Source organism: Brachyistius frenatus, unplaced genomic scaffold (genome assembly GCF_029030835.1).
Source record: "Brachyistius frenatus isolate BFR_SWC_R1_liver_20210118 unplaced genomic scaffold, ASM2903083v1 Contig_117, whole genome shotgun sequence".
Classification (NCBI taxonomy): Eukaryota; Metazoa; Chordata; class Actinopteri; family Embiotocidae; genus Brachyistius; species Brachyistius frenatus.
Window position 1 is genome coordinate 1,104,873 of NW_027210716.1, and position 24,717 is coordinate 1,129,589.

Below are 24,717 nucleotides of genomic sequence, written 5' to 3' on the forward strand. Positions count from 1 at the left end.
GTACCGCTCAAATATACTATACAACAGTTGATCATCCAAATAATTAGATTTCAAAAGCTCAAGTTGGCTGTGATTCTCTTTTATTCTCGATTCATTCACACATCGACATTTCTACACAGTCTGTCAGTGCGAAAGCTGTTTCCTCTTCTTTGCTTGAAGAGAACGAGCATCTTTGTTTACATCTCACCAAAAGTTATGGACTTAAAGTAATTCCACCTACCACTTGGCACGCAGTCATTTCTGCACACAAAGCTGTGACCAGCTATTGTAACGAGGCCTCTCAGTTTTCTTATCGAATTTGATGAAGTTACATAGTCTTAAAAATGTGTTCTGCTTAACTGTAAAATCTGAACTAGCTCAATTGATTTTCACTCACCATGAAATGATTTATCTCCAGTTTCCCTGCAATGATTTCTAATAGTGACAGACAAGATAAGTATTATTGGGCTTTGTGTGTGTGTGTCTCATGCAGTTTTATCTGTGATGATTGAAAAAGGCATTTAATTGCATCCATTCTGAGCATTTCTGTTGTGGTGTTGTGTTTGCCAAATACCAATTATCTGCTTTGCATTGAAAGTCTGGCTGGCAATGAATCACAGGAGATTCGGTTCATAGGGATGCTGCTTAGGAGCAGCTTGTCCTACTCTGGTCAGGCTTTATTTTGTCTGCCTGTGAACTTGTCAACATGGGGGCGACACAGAACAGAAAGAATACTGTCACCTGGTGGTGGTAATGTCACAATGAAAAACACCGGTTTTGTTCTGCAGTCAATGGAGTGGAGAACACCAAGCAGCTGAGGAGTGAGCATTATCAGCTAATTAAATAGATTTACTAATTAACACAAGGTGATATATTGACTAATTAAAGGGGCACTCCACCAATTTCACACATGTGGTTCAGTCTACTCATTACAAGGAGTAGCGTGTGAAAACAAATGTCTGACGTCTTCTGTGTCTTCATTGACCTATATTATTGAAGTTGTAAGATCCAGCGGCTCTGGTTTGTTTATTTAGAATAGATTAACCTTGAGTCTACTGGGGACTAAAAATCAGAATCTCTCTTCCTCTGCTGCTTTGATTTCCAGCATTCTTTTTCGAATCTTTTTCTTTTATGTATCCACACTGTTATAAAAATCCAATACTGAAGTGTTGGAATATGCATAGGCAACACAAGGAGAAGTTATCAGTGTGTTATTGGTATCAGAGTATTTCATAAGGCTGGCAATCATTAGCGGTTGTTGTTTTCTGTAACATTTGCAAGGAAAAAGAACATTTCAATAAACATGGCAATACAAGGATTGTCTGACACATTTCGTGATCAAACAACTTCTGGAACCCATTGGTTCGTGAATGGCTGTTACTAAACCTCAGATTTTGGCCACCAACATCTTGCGAGTTTGGAGCGGTTTGGAGCCAGAATGACCATATTTGGACGAGCTGGGAGGGAGCAAGTGGTGGCTCTGAATTGATCCAATGGGAAACCCGACAACATTACATCCCGCCCAGCAATAGATGAAACCTAACCAAAAATACAGCTTTTTGCAGATTAATTTTTAATTGATAGACTGCCAGAAAATGGATAAAGAAGTTCTTATAGTGTTAAAGTCCTTAACACTATAAGAACTTGTGGAAAAAATGTATTGACTTTGTGTTTCATGAGAGCCAACACCTAGCAGCCCTCAGTGGTATTGCACCACTTTTTTCTACAGTCAATGTCAGTAACAGGGTTTGTTGGATTTGGTGTGAACAGACAAGGAAAGCTTAAAAATGTCTTGTTGTTTAAGGGGAAAAAAAAAGAAAAAAAAATCACAGTCACCGTTCATTACAATACTGTGCTCTGATTGGCCACTTACCCACTATATAGTGTACTATATAATAGACAACTGGCCAATCCAAATACATAACGAAAGTGATTAAAGCTGATTAGAGCCCTTCCTTCCTGGGGGCGTGTTCAGACTGCTCAATTGACAGCTCCCTCACTCACTCCCTGTGAAGGCAACAGATAAAACCTACACATTTATCACCAAAATCCCAGCAAAGCTCCGCCCATCAAACAAACAGAAAAACCTCAAAAACCTGTGTGGATATGCAGAAATGCTTAATACAAGTCTTTCAGTAGCACATTTCAATGTGAGTTACAACATCAATTCTAACACCTTTTATTCAGCTTTAATTTCATGTATTTTTTTTTCGATTATTTTGTAATCCGGTGAGGGATTTCTTTTGTTCTGCAAAATTGTGATACCCTTTTTTACAGCTGACACGTTGACGTGTTGCAGAAGCCCAGATGTTATTAATAAATGAATGACGGCTTGGACAGTGAGTCATGGCCACAGAGCCAGCACGCACGACGGCAGGACCCTGAAAATGAAGCTGCCAGACAGAATTCAGCCATCATTCATTATATTATTCATACCTGTGATTTTCCAACTGTGACATGTCAAAATGTCTTCTGTAAAAATGCCCATTGATTTTTTGTCTTTGTCTATGTCCTATTATCACAAATATTCCAATGCAAGGAGTGGATTAAGTCATAATACTGTAATTAAAATATAATCATAGTATGAATGATAGTGTATAGTATTACTACTCTGAAACACAAATCTAACATTAACAAAAAAACTGATTACTCATCAACATGTCATCCATGCACACTATGGCAATGCAATTTAGATTCCAGCGTAGCTTTTAGAGTCTTAGCTACTTTCAGACTTTCTGAGACCTTGTTTACTTGCACTGCGCTTCTCCTGTCTGTAGGTCATATGGTTTGTTTTGAATATTAACTGCATAATTGTACTGAGCAAACTGCTTGAGCTGCATGTCAGACTGCATGAAAAGCGCTGCACAAGCCGTAGGAGGGCTGTGAGCCGCAGCATATGAGTTTCTTCGCCTCCAAAGAAGAATAACGTGGTTGGCAGATGAATCCCAGGAAAGCAAGTTCAATAATGTGCGTGCTTTACCCTAAGTCCTGAGGGGGATGTTGCTCAATATTTTATTGCAATTGTAGCTCTCTCTGCACAACAGATGAGCACCTCTACTTCCTTATTGAGGCCGCAGAGCTACACTCTGCCTTGGACCACAACAAAAATCAATAATTGCCCGAGCCGTGTCACTAAAACACACACACACACACACACACACACACACACACACACACACACACACACACACACACACACACACACACACACACACACACACACACACACACACACACACACACACACACACACACACACACACAATTGTTTGGTGAGGTGTTGTTGGGGTAGAAATACCACAGATGTTCACAATAAAAGCCTGTATTGGTCAGAGAATGATTATGTTTCAAAGATATGGGAGAAAAGGATAACAGCTGGGTAATCAAATATAACTATGATTTATTATAGTAAAGCCCACTTTCTGTTTGATTTGCATTATGTTTGCATTGATTAATGCTTCGTTCTACAATCGCTCTGCTTCGCTTAAAATTACATCATGTTTCCAACTGTGAAAAGCCTCATATGACACAACAAGATGAAGAGTTTGCAGCCACGTCTGTGATGTCAAACTAACAATTCAAGATAGCGGCATAACAAAGTCTCCTTTGGTCCAATCTGCACTCTACACTGCCAAATAGCAATAACATTGCAGCTCAATTATTGCAGAGATATTGAAATGCAAAGAGCTGTGAAAATAGGCTGAAGGTAAGATAAGGTGATTCAAGACATGAAATTCATCACCACTCGACCTCTGCGCTAAATAGAAGCAGCAAGCCGTCCACAGACATCTAACCTCTGAAGTGTGTGTGAACTTTGTTCTTCAAAGGAAGGTTTGAAACAATCAGACCTCTGATGAGGACGTTGTTTGGGTTTCAGTGCAACATCTCTGCAATGTGACTGGCAGGCAAATGTTTTGAGGTGATTTGTGGACATGTTTTAAATTCAGATTAAGACTTTCTGTCATTATAATAAATAATCTTGAAGAAGACAGATATGCAAGTAATAATTGACTATATTTTGGGGGGGATTTCCATAAAAGCAGTTTTTTTGTTATTCAGACATTTTGCTCATATACATGTGCTACAAACTACTGCTCTTTGATTTGGCACACTTATACAAAAAGCCACTCCAAGGTGCCTTTTCTATCATATTGAAATGAAAATGCATTACAAAATTCCCATAGGTGTTAAATTATAAACACTCATATAGGACTTTGAAATGTAGCTGTAAAAGTATTCAACCGCACTCCCTCACTCAGGCTGAATTGTTTCGCAGGCAAAAACATTTCAGTACATTCATTATTCATTTGTCATTCTCAGACTCAAGATTGCTTTGATTTTATCTGTCGCACAAGGAAGGCTTAGACCCATGCCAGCTCACCTTAACAGGCTTTTAGAGGTTTGTATGGGTGAGTCAGCCGTCACTGATAAGTCAAATATTCTACGCTGACTTCACAGCATGCTGCATAGACGTTGTGTATGGACGTTGAATATGAGATCAGAGTTTTTAAAAGATAAGATAGTTTGAGATGTTTCCAGAAGATCTCCCTGCCTTTTACTACACAAATGCTTTTAGAGTCATCCAAGGTCGTAAAGATCATGAAGTACATATCGCAGAATCCAAATTCAACATGGAAAAGCATCTCAGACAGCAGGAAGAATCGCACAGCAAATGTATGTTTGCTCCAACATGATGAAGTTAAATATTTACAGTGGTGTGAAAAAGTGTTTGCCCCCTTCTTGATTTCCAATAACTGAGTAATTGAGATCTATCAGTCTGGAAAAGGTTATAAAGCCATTTCTAAAGCTTTGGGACTCCAGCGAACCACAATGAGAGCCATTATCCACAAATGGAGAAAACATGGAACAGTGGTGAACCTTCCCAGGAGTGGCCGGCCGACCAAAATTACCCCAAGAGCGCAGCAACGACTCATTCAAGAGGTCACAAAAGACCCCACAACAACATCCAAAGAACTGCAGGCCTCACTTGCCTCAGTTAAGGTCAGTGTTCATGACTCCACCAGAAGAAAGAGACTGGGCAAAAATGGCTGCATGGCAGAGTTCCAAGACGAAAACTACCGCTGAGCAAAAAGAACATTAAGGCTCGTCTCATTTTTGCCAGAAAAGATCTTGATGATCCCCAAGACTTTTGGGAAAATACTCTGTGGACTGACGAGACAAAAGTTGAACTTTTTGGAAGGTGTGTGTCCCATTACATCTGGTGTAAAAGTAACACCGCATTTCAGAAAAAGAACATCATACCAACAGTAAAATATGGTGGTGGTAGTGTGATGGTCTGTGGCTGTTTTGCTGCTTCAGGACCTGGAAGACTTGCTGTGATAAATGGAACCATGAATTCTACTGTCTACCAACAAATCCTGAAGGAGAATGTCCGGCCATCTATTCGTGACCTCAAGCTGAAGCCAATTTGGGTTCTGCAGCAGGACAATGATCCAAAACACACCAGCAAATCCACCTCTGAATGGCTGAAGAAAAACAAAATGAAGACTTTGGAGTGGCCTAGTCAAAGTCCTGACCTGAATCCTATTGAGATGCTGTGGCACGACTTTAAAAAGGTGGTTCATGCTGGAAAACCCTCCAATGTGGCTGAATTACAACAACTCTGCAAAAATGAGTCGGCCAAAATTCCTCCACAGCTGTAAAAGACTCATTGCAAGTTATCGCAAATGCTTGATTGCAGTTGTTGCTGCTAAGGGTGGCCCAACCAGTTATTAGGTTTAGGGGGCAAACACTTTTTCACACCACTGTATGTTCTCCAGCAACGGACTTGTATCAAACTCAGCTTAACAACTCTTTCCTAATTATTTCTGGGTTTTTCCACTTTCAATTCTCTTTTTTTCTATTTGTTTAGTTCCTTTCTTCTAACTTGTGTTTTGAATGTCTCATTTCTTGCCATACGTTGCTGTGGCTTTTGAGTGTGAAATGTAGTAGATACAGTAAATAATCTTTATTTTATGTATGTATAACTTAGAATTGAAGAATAAATGAAAGATTAATGTGAGAGTGCCTTTACATTTACTATCAAACTGATATTGCTATTTTACCACTTTATATTCCCACCCTATTCGTAAAACTTTCAACTAAAATCCACTGCAAAAATTAAATCAATGTTTTAACTGTTGCTATTTTTAATCTCAGAATCCCCCTGTCCCCTCTTGGCTGCACAGGGGAGACCTAGGGGCAGCTGCAGCACTTAAGGTTTCTGCACTTGTAACTCTAGAGGCCATTATGAAGAACAAAGCTCACAATTACAGTTTAAACGATGCTCTAGCAAATCAAAATTCTCCCATCACCTAGTTGCTATTGTGATGATGGCAGCTGCAGTGATGCTTGTAGTTTCCCTGAAAATATTCTAACAGATTATGGAGAGTTTACAACAAAATAATGTGATTTTCTTTTCTTTTTTTTTTTTTTTTTTTACTTTAAACTAAACACAAAATTCGAAATCTACAAATACATTTCCGCAAAGCCTTAAAAGTTTTCCTGAATGAAATTATCGGTTGGACATGCTACTGTTGTGGCACTGACATGAGTTTTGTTACATGATGACACAAAGATGGCAACTGGATGAGTAAGCAGCTCTGCATTATGAAGACACATGAAACTGATTAAAATCTCACTACACTCCTCAGAGGGGAAGGGCAAATTATTCATTTTAGTGGCAATATGAGTCATCAAGGACTAAAGGGTTTGTCTGCAAAAACGGGGATGAGGGTTCAGAGCAGAATTCCAGCAACTGGTGCATCCTGCCAGCAAGGTGCCTTGCTCAAGGGCAGTTGGCAGCACTAAGAGAGAGGGCAGGATGGGGTCGATGACTTAAGAGCCTCCTTTATATATAATGCCACTCCTATGTTGAGATACTCTTTCTGATATGATACTTGAAATGTGGAAAATGAATACCTGCCCTACTATCACACGATTCTGTGGTTAAACGCCGTTTAATCCTTCATGGCAACGCCGCTGTTAGTTTGGTGGGGAGCAGGATTGGTCAACAGCAGCTGACCGCGCCCTCAACCCATATAAGCTACCTACCAAACTATTACCATCAAGTGTCGGGGGAATGACGGCTCTGCTGCTGCTTCTGCTGCCCTCGGTGCGGCGGAGGAGAGAAAGCATCTTTGTCTGTACGGAGGGGCTCTGGGCTTCCCTGCCTGCCCGCCTCCATCGACACAGCAGCATCTAAAGATAAGAAGACTATCCTCTCTGAAGACAGAGGTCGCAGATTCATCTGCCGCATTCATCTCTGCTCAATTTAGGATTTTCCTCCTCTCTCTTGCTCCCCTCTCTTTTGTGCTCGCTGTTTTTTGTGTTGTTTTTTTTTGCCTGGCTGGAATAATCAAGCCCTCCCTGTATCCATGTGTCGGATCGCTGGATGATGCACAGGTAAATGACACCGCACACCTCCCACACAGAAACGACCTTATGGACGGCGATAATTAGCTTTAAAAGCATGCTGCAGTGGAAAGCTGCGAGATAAGCCGCGCTGTTTATCGGTGTCTTCTGTTTTTTTTTTTCAATGTCAGTGGTCCGGAATTGTTTGTGTTTCATTTCGGGAGATGTTGGGCTGCTGCTGCTCACCAATTAGGCTATTGCCACTTCTCTTGAGGTGCTTTTTTTTTTTTTTTCCATGAAGATTTCACTTCTTTCCGCCAAAGATAAACCCCTCTTCTTGTTAAAATCACAGTTTACAGTCAGTTGAGGTGGGTGGAGGAGCGGTATGGTTTCCAAATTCAACACGATTGCAGATGAGGTCGCTTAATTGCGTGCCGGAAGACATGCCCTGTGGTTGGGCTTCAGCATATGCAGTGGGGGCTTTTCCTTTGAATAAAACCGCTGCTGCTCCGGTGAAAATATGGGACCGAGTAACACGAACCTATTGTTGGAATTCGCTAGGTGCCACACGCCGGGGTTTGGAGGTATTGTTTTGTTTTTTTGTTTTTTAATATATATATATATAAAAGTGAAGTTAAGGTGGTGTTTGAGTCATGCAGCACGCAGGGCCCTTGTCTCTGATATGCTTGAGGTAGCCTATTTATTATTGAGAGGGATTTCATGTTCTGTGCCAGAGGACTGGGCAGTTTAAAGATAAGAGAGGGAGAGAGACAGGGAGGGGGTGGAGGGGGGCACAGTAAGCAGCTGCCACATCATTTGCAACCACAAAGGCAGCTTCACTGTCAGCTCGAAATATTATCCCCAAAAAATCCGTCAAAGTTGTAAACTGGAAATCTTGTTGTTTTTTTCAACCTGTGTGATAAGACAGTGTCTCCTAAAACCTGCAGTATCTGTGCCCCCACAGGAAGCTGCTGCCTGCATACAGCAGATTATGTAGCAACAATTAAGGAGGTTGGACCACTGAAGATGGTGATTTGGTTCAAATTACAGCTGTGTTCAAAAATATTTGTAAAAAGACACGTAATTTCTTTAAGCCCTTCACTCTATTACAACACTGCATATTATAAATGGATGACTGTGAATGAACAGGGAGAGACAGTTTTCTTAATCATCAATTGTTCATTGAGTTGCGTCAATTGGTGTTGTGTGGAATTTCAATATTACGGGTCTATTCCTGGATCTGTGTGTCTAGGTTTTATTTTAGCGTCTTCAGTGCTGCCACTTAAAAAGGAAATGAGTCTAGGTCACAGCTTGATGTTTCCCCCCCAATAATTAGATTAATTTATCAAAAAGAAGAGGGGAGGTGCCCAAGATTCAGAGCCACAGTGCTGCACATCTCACAGGAGTGCTGCTGCCCTTCCTGGTCCTCCTCCAAACCTATTTGCTTTGCAAATCCTACTCCAACTGTAAGCCGACACATTTTGTTACCGAGTTCTCCGAGTAGAGAATTTCAGGTGCTCACAAGGCAGGTGAGAAAGAGTATAGCTCAGATTTCCTGTTCACCTGAATTGGGTGACCACCTCTGTTAGACTGCTGTTGCATGCAATCTTCCAGCAGCTCACAAGTGGACAGCACACAAGTGTTGCGTCTGAGATTGCACACTTTTCAATTCCTGCTGCTTGTGCTGACAGACTCATTTATTGGCTATTTCATTCTGTAGCAAACCACTCGGCTACTTAAATGAGATCCACATTGACAGCAAAGAAGTCTTGGCTTGTAATGCACCAAACATGAACAATGAACTTATGCAATGCTGAGCATGACTTTTTGTGCATATTTTGTTATGATGATATTTTCAGGCAGCAGTACAACAGCAGGGTGTGTCACAGTCTTGGCTTTTTGTTTTTTGTTTGTTATACCGCATTTCAGCTCCCCTTGGACATGCTTCTTTTACATTTGCGGCTCTCACAGTAGAATTCACATGTTTATTTTTACTTATCAGCTCTATTTTGACACGAGATGTGTCGTTGCCAAGATTTTGCTCATCATTTTGTGTTTTTGGTGCCTTCAGTGTCTTCTTTACCACACTCATGTTGCTATGATCTGACTCACAAGACATCTGTCTCCATTGCGGCTTCCAATGAGATTTAGAGGATTGGGCAGAGTTAGCATTTTAAAAAAAGAAAATGGTGTCACTGCTGCTACAACAACAACAACAAACATAATACTACCAGTAAGGATTCTGAAAATATCAAATTATTTTATAGCTCTTGATAGTATTTAGCTGCATGCTGCCTCACATCCTGCTAAATATTTGAATTTATTTCAGCCATTATCTCTTAAAGCTGCACTTTTGTGACTTTTACATTAGCATTAAAGCTGCTACATATGAACAAGAAATGTAGAAATAAGACATCGCGCACAAAACACCAGGCAATATGCAAAGAGAGATGGATGATTGGATGGCGTGAAGTAGGAGACTGCTTGAAATAACAACAGGGCAGAGTTGACATGGTGTGTGTGCGTGTGTGTGTGTGTGTGTGTGTGTGTGTGTGTGTGTGTGTGTGTGTGTGTGTGTGTGTGTGTGTGTGTGTGTGTGTGTGTGTGTGTGTGTGTGTGTGTCACAGCTCAATAGCTTCAGCGTGCATATGGGGAAGTGGAAGGTTACAGATATTGTGTGGCATTGTGAATCGTGTCGCTTCCTCTCTATCATACCCCATCAAGGTCATATCCACAGACTGAAAGTGGTGGCCCTGGCCTTTTCCACTCCTGGCTCTGGCAGAGGAACGGGGCCCGCGGACCACTGCTGCTTCTAATCAGGGCTGATGCGTGACTCAGTTGCATGCCAGCTGCACAGCCAAACAGGGATTATGTCCCTGGATGGTGAAGACAAAAAAAGGTCACTGTTGAGATCTTTGTCTCTCTACACCTTTGGCGGGTTGGTGTTATTTAATTATTTGTGCATTACTCCAAATGAACTTTACTCAAATCACTGAAACAAAATACTTAAATAACTGAAATCCTGCACACAATACAAAGTCATACAGCCAGGAGCCGTATAGTCAGAGCTGTGACACCAGCAGTCCACTGTTGGTTAAGTTACAATCTGGGTCATTGTGCCACTTGCTCTTAAGAGTAGCTACGAGGCTGTAAAACAGTATTAAGGTCCAGATATGGACACGGAAATACCTGAAAGCCCCCCCCCCTCCCCCCAACAAATCTACACATCAGTGGCAACTGATTTGAAAAGCTTGATTGGTCCTGTTATATATCTGTGAAATAATAGGCAGTGGAATTGCCAGTTATTTTCACCACAGGTGGTACAGTAGGTGGAATGGAACAGAAGGTGGTCTGTAATTTTCTGTAAGCAGAATGCTACTAAGGATTCAGAAAAGGTTGGTACATTGGAGCCTGTCATGCTGGAGGACGCTGTGACAAAAATGTTTTTTGAAAGGCTCCGCTGTAATTCATTAAATATGTGCATGACAAAAATGTAACAAACCAAATTTTAGCAGGAGGCATTGCAGCCGAACAAATGACATTTTGTTGTGTTTATTTCCGTTATTTTACATTGATGAAATGTGGTGAGATTTAAATTCGATTTTAGGCAATGCATTATTAAGGAAAGAAACAACTTTAAATGTATCTTTTGGTGTTTCAGAGCAAAGACAGCTCAGAAAATTGAGTGAAGAGAAGAGAGAGGAAAACTCAAACTTAAGATGGTATCAGTTATGAAGTTGAGATCTGGCTCAAGAGATAGCGGCGCGTTTTGGGCCTTTTTTTGAGAATATTCGCACATGTTTTGCTGCTTAACTGACAGTTACTGTAGCAAAGTATTTCTTCCCACTCCAGCAGGAGCAGACAACTTTTGTGATTGATGGGAAGGTTAACACCACAATCTCCAATCAGCCTCTGGTCTTGATTAAGCGGTTATTATAGACCACTAATAGCAAAAGAGTTCTGTTGTAACTTAAAATGGCGTAAAGAATAATGAGTTCTTGGAGTGCAGATAAAAGCCCCTGAAGGTGATACTTGCGTATAATAAGCATTCCCTGTTTAATTTGGAAATACCGGTTTGTCTTTCTGCTGCATTCAGGTGTCTGCTACACGTTCAGAAGTGTTGCATTACATTGCAAATGGAAGTATTCTGGCTCATTCATCGTCGCTGCACAGTGTGACAGCTTGAGAAAAAGGAGGCTGAAACTGCACTGTTAACCAAAATGTGCCCAGGCAGCATAATCAGCGCCCTTAGAGATATAAAACACAATATCACCGTGTCAGGATATACATTATGCAGTTACAGTGCATAAAAGACGGCAATGCAACAAGGACCAAACCTACTACAGAGTACTGATGGGGGAAATCTAGGTGAGAAAAGTCAGAAAACTACTCGGTATGCTCTAGTTACTGTATCATTTTGAATCAGCACTTTTTTAGTCTGGAGACATTTTAGAAGTCATAGTTATTTCATGATAAACGTTGTGTGTTTTTCTAATCCTAACAGCTAAATTACATTTAAATTTCCCACGTTGGAGAGATTAATTGACTGTAAAAAGTCGGTCAGTCCTAAAATATTCTTCAACTTCTGTGTATAGATATGTTGTACAACAATGTGGTCTTTGAGCTTCTCTTACAGTACATCAGTGCCATCTTTAAAGAAATGTGTGCTGAAGTCGGTTTCTTCCACTAAAAAACAACAATGACATGAGGAAGGTCAGACATTCACTTTGGCTGACTGTCAGCCTGATAATATGTATTATCTACACGATCACCTCAGCAGCCAGTAACTTTGAATTTTTTTTTTTTTTTAAACATCCCGACCACAGTTTGTGGCCAGTTGAAATGTTTTGATTGAACTTGCATCAGATGTGTTGCCAGAGACTTCTGACAGGGCTGCCGAGGTCTTTCACTATCTTAGTTGCATATCGCTCAATGAATCTTTCTCTTTCATACCAGACATTACTCTCTCCGGCGCGGGCATTCATCTTTTCAAGGTAGTATCCACAGGACTCTCACATTGGAGTCATGTGAGAGTTCACAATGAAAGATATGGGGGGAAAAATAAGAAGCGGAAAACTGTCTGGCCATTGTAAATTGCACATAAGAGTTGAGGTTAAAAGGGCAAGAGTCCTGCAAGCTTTTCATTTCTCCTCCCTTATCATGTCACATTAAGGTGGATGGCAGATTTACGTGGCTGCAATTGATCAGTGAGTGGCAGGCTCGGTGCGAATCAAAAGATTTTTAACAGCTGCCTGACCGTCCATCCATCACGCTGATCTGTGCTGTGCCTAACCCGTGCCTGTCACACTTTGATGGCCAACGGACTGCGGCATGGGGGATGGTGTGGTAAACACTAGGACCGTCATTTATTTCAATTCAATCTGTGTCTTCAGGCGTCTCTCACGGGGAACAGATTCATGCTAATTTGTTATAGTATGCATCGAAAATCTCATCTAATGCTGCATTGCAAAATCAATCATATCCTTGCCCGAGTCTGCTTCATCTATAAAGGTGTTTGTCTCATGTGCGCTACCTGTGTGAGGAGGCTCCGTGGCGTATCAATGTCAGCTTTCATTGTGTCTTACTTGAGCTTTCTGATCCTGGCCAAGGAGCTGTTACCCAAGATTAACCCAGACGGTTGTGTTTCATAGCTACTGAAGAGGAGAGGAGTGTCTGTGCGTGTTCGTGTACGCGTGTGAGAAGAAAAGAATCGGCGAGTAGGATCCTTGCTTGCTCCCACTCTGCGTTTTGTCTGGTGGCATCCTCCTCAGGATGAGATGTGACAGCACTGGATGATCTAATCATGGATGTCATAGCATAGCTGCTTATTAACTGAGATTTCAAGGGCAAACATTTCCATCATTAGTAATGTACTATATAAAAGAGCGAGCTCCACAAGCAAGTGCAGTGCTGTATGATGGCTCCTGGTAATGTCACCGAAGCACAGAAGGGACTAGTTGTGCCATTACATTTTTTTGGGCACATATTTTAGGAAGTGTCTTCATGAGGAGCTAATTTATAGAGCATGTATCAATAGGGAGTGTTCCACTAGAAGACGAAACCTCAACGGTAATTTAAGTCTTCCCTGAGACTTGAGAGGGAAGGTCTGTGATTTCTAATAAAAATCACTTGGGTTGCTTTCATGATGGTTGAGTTTTAGATAATTTGCATATCCAGAGTCCTGAAGAGGGAGGCAGCCTGAAAGATGTGCAAATTTATGAAGTTTCACAGTAACACAGGGGCTTCATTGATCTTTGATATCTGTATTTTCTCTTCATTGCTTTTGAATCAGTGTATATTTTTGACCGACTGAATTTTAAAAAAAGAAGTCTGAGCCACACAGTTTTTAAAGAGTAGCTTGAATTTAACTTTTAGAAGCGTCAGGTATCTACAAATGAAATGTCCTCCCACGTTACCTGTCTGTGAGCTACAGGTGACAACTGACTGAATAAGCCGTGTCAATATTTTGATTTTATTTCATTGAATTTTATATTGTTTTTGTTTGTTTGTTTCTTTTCATTGTTAAACTCATCTACATGTCAGCTGAGTGGGTGAGCATAGGCGTGATAACATTAATCAAGAAGAGACTTGTTTATTTTTTTATCATCTGTGTCAATAGAAATTCAGTGTGCTGTCCTCTGTCAGCAATACTGATATGATTATAGAATTAGAATAAGATTAGATTACAGAGTTTTGAGTCAGCCTGTGTTACTCCAACTCCTCTTTTGCCCACAAAGAAAAAATTCAATCAAAAATGCTCAGGTCAGCAGATGGATTACTTTGTAATGTAACAACATTTCTGCATTTTATCCTGAAATTATTTCAACAACTGTGAATTAGGGTTGAATTGTATTAATTATTGTTGTGATGCATTTTGGCGTAGGAGCCTTTAAACTCACAGATCTGTTACTCGAACTTGCTAAATTGTATTTCAAACCTAATTGTTATCAGAATCAACCAGTGACGGGTATTTCAAGCAAAAATACTATTTGTTAATCACTGGGAAATATTACTTAAAGACACTTCAGCTTACTCACTGTAAATCGAATTTGGAAAACGATCGTCTTTGCATAAATCTGATGTAAAGCGTCCATTTAACTTTAATTTTTTAGATGAGGGTCATTGTTTGCTCTGCACATCTAACATCAAACGTCTTCGTCTGTTGACAAAATCATTGTTTTGTCATTGTTTGTTGACTATGGATGGACCATCTGTTCAGTGCTTCACTCTCAAATTACTGTGCATAGCTGTGGTAGTCTTATGATACACTTTACTTGGCAGGGTTTGCATTGTAAGGAGTTCCACACAAAACTTTTTGAGAACTGAAGTTGTCTTTGTACGTTTCTCCTGTTTGTACTGTAGCATCTCGTCTCGCACAGCCACACACGTTTTACTGGAGTCTGGTAGTAATGTGTTCCTATCCCGCTATTGTTGTTAAATGGTGTTTGGCAAAACGCTTTTCGGCGCATTACCGCCACCTTCTGGCGGTAGTAAAACATTACTGCAAGGCGACGGTAAAACCAAATAATACAAGACAATAGTCGCATGAACTATTTTAATTTTTATGTATTAATAACTATTCAAAAATCATGACTGCTAAGAAGCAACACACCATCACCATGGAAGCTTGTTTGAATGCAGTGCTGAATTTGGTCTGAACACTCACTTGTACAAGAAGCATTTTCCTGAAACAGTGAGGTTACACTGTATCCTCAGAAAATCAAATGCATTCATAAGGCTCAACTAAAATATTATCCCACTCATTCCTACATTAGCTTACCTGCGTGAGATTGACGGCGTCGGACTAAATGGCGCTCCACGCCATCCCCTGCTCGTCCACACACATCACTTGTGTCATTATGTGCTGTAACAGAGTGGAGTGGGTGGCAAAGCGAGAATTTCAGTCTTTAAAAAGGAAAAAAACAAAACATGGCTTGAAACAAGTATTTCTGTTCAGTGATAATCATGTTCTCGGTGCAGTCTTTTTTTTTTTTTTTTTTTTTTTACTGAACACGGAAAAGTGAGTGAAAGAATTCAATGTTGACAGACAAAAATCTATCTAATGATGTTTGGGAGTCTTTGTGTCTGTGCTGAGCTTCTGATTGCCACAACACAACCTTCACCTCAGCGTGTGATAAGGGTGGTGCTCTGATCCTGCTGCTTTGGACAGAGACAGTGATGCAGGCTCATTTGCAGCATGCAAGCGAATAAGCTGGATGATGCCTGACGACTTGTCATTTAAATCTTTTTTTTTTTTTGCTGTGGGAACCCGACCAAATGGCAACTATGAGGAAAGCATTTCAAACGCTGTTACAGTAATAGCTAGGTAGCAAGCAGATGTGCATGCATTTTATCCTTAATACGCCTGCAGTACATTTACTTTTACTTAATGAGGGTACTGTGCACCATGTTTATGCTTGTAGCCAGTGTTATGTAGTTAGTTACCTAATTACCTGGCTTGCTGGTTTGTGAAAATGTCAGCTGTTACAGTGCCCTGTTCCACTGAGAAAATGGAAACTCCTGTTCTGTTGACATACACAGTATGTACGGCCCACGTTGCGTTCCAGCATGTAGGTAGATACTTTAAATTGGTTGTTCTGCCTGGGTGCAGTTCAAGCCATAGGATCATATCTGATCATATTTATCACATTTAAATCTACAGGTGCAGTAGAGACACAATTTCTCGTGTTGTGTCTGTATCTGTGAGAGGTCTCCCAGCAAGACAAATTGGCAGTTTGTGAAGGAAAAAAAAAAGGCACACCAACAGCATGACTACTGTTGTTACAGAAGTGATTTGCTTTGGTTACTGAATATATTTACAATTAAAATCAATATTTTCATAAGGCTACTTTCATGTCTGATAAAAGCAGCGTGTGCAGATCTCAGTGTGAAGAGACTCCAGCTGCAAATGTCTCATTTTTAGCACTACAGATATTGGTAGGGTTATACGTCTCTTTAAATTATGCAACACATAAATCATCAGGATAACAGCTGATGCAGAGATGTGAGTTAACAGTCAAGAAGAGGATCAAGTGGATGATGAAGATGAGGATAATGATGGCTTTGTTGATGATGAAGACTATATGCCTGATGGCAAGGGTGATGATGGTGCTGATGCACATGCTTATGAGAGTGGTGATTATGTCTCTTAAGTTTGCAGCTGAAGTAAAAACCATTCCACAAATGCGAACAATGCAAAAACGGAGAGACGCACAATTAAAAGCAAATGTTTCTCGCCGGGTATGGTTTGGAAACTTCACTACAGGTGCCAGTATGATACTTCAGTTTGTTACCAAACCTGCATGTTCGCCGGTCCATTTGTTTTAGGAATATAAAAAAGATTTTCTTAAAAAACATTCTTATTTAACAGAATAGGTCAAAGTCCTGATGCATCAACATTAAAGCAAATGTTCCGTAGGTTTGGAAAGGCTTTGCTTATTTGCTGTCTTGCAAGAATTTAGATGAGAAGATTGACAGCACTCTCATGTCTGTACACTAAATACGAAGCTACTGCCAGCAGCCAGGTAACTTATCTTACCTGCAAAGACTGGAAACAGGGGGACCCAGCTGCCCTGTCTCCATCCACAGGTGACAATATCTGCCTTTCAATGCCTCTAAATCCCACATAATGAGATTTTAGTACTTAATCAGTATGAAAACATCAAGTGTAAAAACATCATTTTAGAGGGGTTTATGTAGCAGATCATTTTTTGGTCTGGACCAGTTGCCTGTCAACCAATGAACACTCCAGGGAACTACTTTACATCTGTAATGGAGATATGAGAGTTGTGTCAATCCGGAAGGCGAGTGAGCACATTACATCCCAAAATGGCAGGCTTTTCTTTTAATGGTATGTTAACTAACTCAGCCATGCAAGAGCTTTAAAAGGTTGAAATACCCTAACTGGCACTCAGGAAATATCTGATTAACCAAGTTGCAATACTCAACCGTTTTTGATACACAGATTGTTTAGCCCTTAAAAGTATTGAAGTTTCATATCAAGACCACGTTGTTCATTTATTCATGTTTTGTTCAACAGATGCTGAAGCAGCCACTGACATTGTGAGATCCCACCAGGGTAGCATCAGATCTTTTCTTTTCTGTTCAACCATTGCGATGGCCAATTGAAAAAAACTATACTCTGGTATGAACACCACTTAAGATTAACGCACAATTTAACAAACCCCTCATTGCTGATAAAACAACTCAGTTCAGTCTCTCAAAGCAAACTCCAAAAGAAGGTGCATTCTTAGCAAAAAGATAAATACTAGATCCTATGTATGAGAATTAAAGTTTCAAGTGACACCAGCCGCTATGGATGAGTGCATGGCCATCATAAAAGATTGAGTTATTCCAATGAAGTTGCCTCCAAAAAAAGACTGAGCACTAAGGAAAAAGTAGAAGAAATAAAATGTAAGATTCATAAAGCTGGGAAAAGAAGAGAGTGTTGTTCGCAACATGACATACATTTGAAGTCAGGACACTGTCATGCACTGTGGAAAATATGGATCCACTGCTAGCCTTGAGAGTCTTGAACGGCAACACAGATGTCCACAAAAAGCAGGAAACTGCATTAGTATGTTCCGATTACAACTCGTACCACATAATCAGGGTTGCTGACATGTTGGGTGCAAACACTACCCGTGTTTACAGAGTGAATCACAGCATACGACAGAAGCTCCGTGACAAAACGTGGCACTTGTGACAGGAAACCATCACTGGGCCTGATAATTGGATGACACCAAATTAAAAGCTTGGAGTGTTTACAGACTCTTACATTGAATAAATGAAGAATAAGCACCCCTTGAGCATTAAACCATCAAATACATGGGTAAATATGCTTGTTAGCTTTCTCGTGAATAGTTGGATGAGAGGACTGATGTTACTCATATGATGTATATGAAGCTAACGCCATTAGAGAGTTACCTATAAGGACTGGAAGCAGGGGGGGAAACAGTTGCTCTGTCTGAAGATAAAAAACCTGCCATCAAGGGACGGAAATGCAAATAATTTATGATGTAGTCTAACTCAGGAGGGTGGGAGAGGTAAACACAATGGCTGAAGACATCCTCAAATGTCAACCACAAAACATGACTTAATAAAGCTACAGCATTCATATTTACTGTCCAAAACTGCCACAAATTATTGTCATTTTATATTATATGAAATTGCACCTCAGTCCTCCCATGCTCCTTTCTTTCAAACATTAAACAGAGTTCCCATTATGTTTAGGATGTATGCTGTGCTTCAAAGTGGCAAATTATCATACAAATATATTCAGACAGCTTGACTTTTACTGGTAAAAATGTGGACTTCTCTAAGTTCGAGTAAAAAAAAAAAAAAGAAGAAATGGGTAAACAAAAAATACCCATGCAAAATTACTCCTTGGCACACCACAAATAACCTGGACTGACTGCACAAATTGCTAATTATTTCTAACTGACCGGAAAGGAAATAGACCTGCTGCTAATCGAGGGTGATTCCAGTCAAAAGCAGTGATGTATTAACACACTTGAAATTCATGAGACATTTGCTCTGCTTTTATCTAAAGAGCTGCAATAAAACTCATACAGTAAAATTAAGTGAATTAAGGTGTCTGTAATGAAACAATTGTAAATCAAAATAAAAAGACAGGAATTTCTCAACAACTATTGAATGGATTGCCTTGAAAATTTGTCCATTTGACATTCCTGGTTCCCAGAGGATGATTGATACTGACTTTGTGATTTAAAAAAAAAAAAAAAAAAAAAAAGTTTACTTTTCCTGTGGTGCCACAAGGAGGTGTATATTTGTTGTTCATTTAGTGCAACATTTAATCCCGGAACTTTTCATTTACCTCCATCATCAGGTAAAACATTTAATTTATCCAATACTAACCCTACCTTAGGCCTCAGCTATACTTTGAGTTAAGTTATATTATATATTAGCATGCTAACACTTTAAAGTAAAAGTGTTCATGTAAGAAACCCATAAACAGTAATAGATATTCAGACTTCATAACATGCCAGCAACAGGCCATTCAGGAAGACAAGTGGACGTGATCATATAGTGGTTAGTACTCTGTGTTGTGGCTGCAGCAACCCTGGTTCAAATCTGGGTCATGGCAAGCCCTTTCGAGCCTCTATTAGGTAACTTCTTCACTTTAAATGGTTTCAGACTGAGAAACCTTATTTTCCAATTCAACTAGTCATTTGATGACGTTCTCAACAGTTGTTAACAGATTACAAGACCAACAGTTACGGTGCAGTGCTGCGAGATGAAAATTCCACAGCGTTACAAAGCACTAGCACAATTGTAGACCGTTACATCATGATATGGAAGTACAGTGAACCCTCGTTTTTCGCGGGGGTTACGTTCCAAATAGAAACCGTGATAGGCGAAATCCGTGAAGTAGTAACCTTTATTTTACAATTGAAATAGATAGAACTGGACATTAAATATATCTACGTTACGTATAGTCGTAATGTGATTTCAATGCACGATGCAAATCCGTGAAGCAGCGAGACCGTGAAAGGTGAACCGCGTTATAGCGAGGGTTCACTGTACTCATCATTGACCTAATAAGTCAATGTAAAGGAATAGCTCCCCTAAAATTCTCATTTTGATTTTGTCATTGGTCTTTTGCATTTGGCTTGTTGCTTGCCATACAACACCCAATATATTCTAGATTTTCAGTTTTCAGAATTCAGTTGTTTACAGACAGTATTATTGACTTAAGGAGTTTATTTAATGCCAGTGCATAAAAACTGTGATGCTATGGGTCGTTTTTGGCATGAACTGTCTTTTATAGCATTGCCATTTTATTCATAGCAGACCTCCATTTCTGATGATGGAGTGACAAATAATCTCTCCCACATGGTCTCACTTTCTCTCACCACCTTTCTTCTTCTCCTTTTATCTCCTTTAAGCTACCTTCAGGTAGGAGCAGAGTCCCACTGAGGGAGGTGAGGAAAGCAGCAGTAGTAAATCGTTGATATGCATCCTTTGTTGCATTCACATTCAACATTATTGAAATCTACTGTTCAGCCTGATGAAAAGCAAATAAAGTCCATCATATTTAATAGCTTTGTATATATTGTGCTCATAATCTTTCAGCTACACAACTGTGTTGCATGTTGTGCTCAGTTAATATAATCTAAATTCAGATACCAAATAGTGAGAACATACTATAAATACCAGATGGAACTTCAAACAGTACAACTTCTCTGGATTTTGAGTATCATGCAAATAGTTAAGTATCACACAAGGAAAACGGCCCAACAAAATTTTCTGCAGAGTAAACCGGCAACCGATGTTGTGTCCTAAAATGATTTATTCTGCCTTGGAATATGAAAAGAATATGGGGCTCATCTGGTACTACAGACAGACCAGTAAAATGAGATTTTCTTGTTTTGGTATTGTGTGGATGAGCCCACTAAACTTTATTGGAACAAATCAGCAATGTGCAAAGGGCGGTGGGAAATAATTACTTTGTTTCATGATGGTGTGATCATATACAGTGGTGTGCAAAGGTTTTAAGCAAAAAAAGTTATTCAGGTTGCTTTTGAAAGTATCAATATTTGGTCACACAAAATTCAGTTAACTGCACTTCATTCTGTATACAGTAATATATCTGCCATATGGTGATACATATTGATAGACTCTAAATGGTAAAAAAGGAAATAAGAGGTTGGATGTCTCACCATTTTTTAAGTTAAAGAAAATGCCTCCTCCTGGCTGGGGAGGATTCACTGAGGAGTTGCTGGCATGTGAAAACACAGGAAAAATGTATTTCAACCCATGCAGCCACAACAGCTCACTGAGGCCACTTTTATAGGTGCCTAGTAAACAGAGTAAAAAGCTTCAGCTGGGCCAGACTGAGGTAGCAGCTTGTTAGAGAGATCCCACACAGCTGAGCAACCTTCTGTGGCATCGTCCTGGGTGCTGTAGGGTGGAGGGCGGGTGCTGTCCTTGTAACTGTGCTGTAGGCCCCCAGGCAATATCAGCGCCTGACTGACAACCCCCCGTTTCCTCGTGCTCGCTTATATTTGCATGCATATCCTATTTATATACTTTAATTTCAGTGCAGCAGATTCCATGCTAAAATGTTTCTTTCAACTGATCACAACCTCTTTGAATTTATTTAAGAAAGATTTATTATTATTCATTATTACCTCTGCCAAGAAAGTTATCTTTTCTGTGTTGTTTGTTTGCGTGTGTTTTCCTGTTTGTTAGCAGGATTGGAGCAAAACTGGAGGCGTGATTTTCATGAAACTTGTTGAAAGGGTGAAGCAATGGCCTTGGAAGAACCCATTGAATTTTGGAGCGGATATGAATAGCAGGGCAGATCCAAAAATTATTTTTGATTGTCATTAACATTGCGAGATAGGCTATTTAAATGTTGATGTTGCAGTTAGAGTATTGTTTCACTTCCTGCTGCTATTGCTCTGTGCGCTGATGCCGTTCATGGATTTTTAAATCTTTGCTCAGCAACACTATATCACTCAATAAATATGCAAATTTTGATTCGTAACATACGCTTGCGTTTTCAAATGTTATACTTCACATAATTTTCAGTCTACTAACTTAGCAATAAGCAATGGAATCGCGGCTCCGCTCCCTGGACAACAACCTAGCTAATCAGGCCCCAGTAGACAGAGCAGGCTGACTTCATGTGCACCGAGCAGTTGGGAAGCCAGGCTGTCTTGGTGACACTACAGAGGAAGCATAGCCTTAAACAGAAGCCTGTGGTGACAGTCGAGACTGAACAATGCTTTCCTCCGAGTCTGGTTCTGTCTGGTTTTTTTTTTCTGTTAAAAGAGAGATTTGAACTGAAAAATCCAGGTGATGGTAGGTAAGTCAAATAGTGACAAAACAGGCAATTCTAGAAATACTACATTTCACAGTGTATATTCAGGAGTGCCAGTAATCCTCTGGGATACACATGTACCTATTCAAACAGCAAGCAGTCATGATGGAGCACTTGAGGACAGTGGTTTCCTGAGGGAGATCCGGAGGGGGACATCTGCTGAGATGTGAAGCTCCACCTCGGCACAAGCATATTTTCACATCATGCTAATAGTTTTGTAAAGATATCTAGACTTATATGGTGGTTCAGGTTGCAGATTTGCATATCAGAGAGGAGTGGATATTTGGCCTTGGTGGAGGTCTGCACCCTCCGAGCACTCTTCTAGGCTTTTAATGGTATTGTCTATCCTCATAAATTTGCATGAATGTACATACATTTGTTAAAGCAGTTTTTAAGATATTCCATTTAATATCATATAAGGCAATGACTTGCATAGAAAATCAGATGAATATTTTCCAATCAGTTACAAAGATCAATCAACGTAATGTTGCAGCGCCAACGTATTTGTGTCTTAGGCTCGGTTCTCTTTTTCACTATCAGAGTACTTTAGTTTAAGTTGTTCTAGAGACTTATTTTTAACTCAGTCAGAGTGCTATGCTCCTCCTGATCCCTTCACTAATAGAAGAAATATTATATGCAAACCACTGCTGGCTATGTGACTTGGTGTAATGGCTGAATAAGGCGGTGTAAGGGGAACAAGAAGGTAAAGAAGAGTGCAGCACCCAAGCAAGATGAATTGGGCATATTCTTTGAGGCCCATAAACTGTGACCTGCTAGTGAGCTAGTTGATGATTCAGGTCACATTTACAGCAACAAACTGCTTCATTCTGATTTTATCTCCGTGTTGATGGTTTTAAAAGCCTTAATCGGGCTCATGTCTATTTATCTATGTGTCTGTCTGTGCTAAATTTATCGACTCTGGGTGTGAACAGTTGTCCTGGCAGAGATGTGATTCAGCAGTCGGATGCATTAGCATTTCATATAAACTGTACATTCATAAGATAAACACGTACCATACCTTCACTTCGAAACATTGTTGGAATCGTTTTTTTCCATTCTAACTGTGCTAATCTTAACTTCTGCAAAGTCTGAACTATCCTTAAAGAACTGACACTTTTTCTTTTGAGAGGAAGAATGCTGACATGTTGTGGACCTAAGGTTTGTTAGAGCATAAAAATCTCTGGTCACTCTCTTTTGTCTGCTATGCAGCAGTGCTTCCCAAGGTGCTGACCTAAACAGTCTCCAGCTGTCTGAGTTATTCAACTCAAGTATTTTTATGATAAATATTGAGGTATTTTTTGAACTCTCTTTGTACACTATGTTTCTCCGTTGAGAAGAAAATGTTCATACAGTTTGGGGAAACTGAGATTTTCTCCAAGTTAAACATGGAGAAATTAATACATTTTGAACTGCTATGGGAGAATTTTTAACAGCCAAACTTTATTCTGAGTAATCAGCAGGACTCTGAACTCTTACATGTCCAAACATCCTGTCTGAAAAGAAGCATCCATCTGTGTCCTGGGGTTATTTGAAGAAATCAATTTACTGTTACACTCTTTGATTGTAAAACATGCGACTGGACAGATACATAAATGATTCCTTGAGACAACAAACAAAGCACAACATTTTTGTTTATCATCAGCTCTCCCAATAATGAAAGCCGATGCTAAAAATGATAGAGCAGCATATAAAATGTAATTAACAAAAATTTGATTTAAGACAAATGTGTGAGCTCGGAGACGAAGTGCCAAGGCAGCAAACGTTACGGGTGATGTCTTCAATCTCTAATCCAAAGTTTCCATCAAAGAAAATGTCTCGGCGTATGTAGGTCAAACCCATTTTTGTTCCATATACCAGGCTAGATTAGATTTCATTTCCAAATTGGTTAATTAAAAGGGGGTATCATTATTTCAGTCATTGTTTCCTTCAATGAGTAGCAGTAATAATTATTACAGATACTTTCTTGTTTGACTTGAAATACTATACAGTGATTCAACAGACCGTTCAATTTGTCTGTGGTCTCCCACTCTGAGGATACTCCTGTTCTGTATTTAACTCAAGCTAACGGCTGTGAACTTGAGAAGCATAAATCAGACACCGAGTTATGTGACAGCTTTTCTCCAATCATTAAATGATTCGATATCATTCAGCATTTGCCTCTACAGTGTGGCGTGGGCCGCAAATTTAGACATTCAACCACTGCCCAGATCTGAGCTTTCACAACAGGAGCTGAGCTGGGATGAATCTTCCTGTGAGCTTACTGTAAACATCAGCAGCTATGACATTGAATCTAACACGATGTAGTTCTTGAAAACATCCAAGCTTTAGACAAACACAAAGTTGTGTCTCACCATCAGCATATTGCCCAAATAGAGGGTATTTCTGGAACATTCGCTCATAGTGGAATTATCGTGACACACTCAGGGAATTTTATGCCCAAATGCTATGAATACTTTATCACATATTTGTAATTCAACTTGGTAATTAATATCCAAAGTTCTGCCCTGTTTTGCTCCCAGCATCACTCCGACTGTGAG

At 39.9% G+C, this 24,717-nt stretch overlaps 1 protein-coding gene across 6 annotated transcripts in view; it reads left to right on the forward strand.

The window, feature by feature from the left end:
• Nucleotides 1-7,076: 7,076 nt before the first annotated feature.
• Nucleotides 7,077-24,717, forward strand: part of nrxn2a (neurexin 2a) — a 118,195-nt gene continuing 100,554 nt past the window's right edge. For 5 of the 6 annotated variants that reach the window (XM_069713327.1, XM_069713332.1, XM_069713330.1 and 2 more), the window contains exon 1: nucleotides 7,077-7,383. The gene's annotated coding sequence lies outside the window, so the exon portion shown is untranslated. Of the gene's footprint in view, nucleotides 7,384-20,256; nucleotides 20,277-24,717 lie in introns of those variants that run through there. The other variant, XM_069713328.1, reaches the window with a different exon arrangement.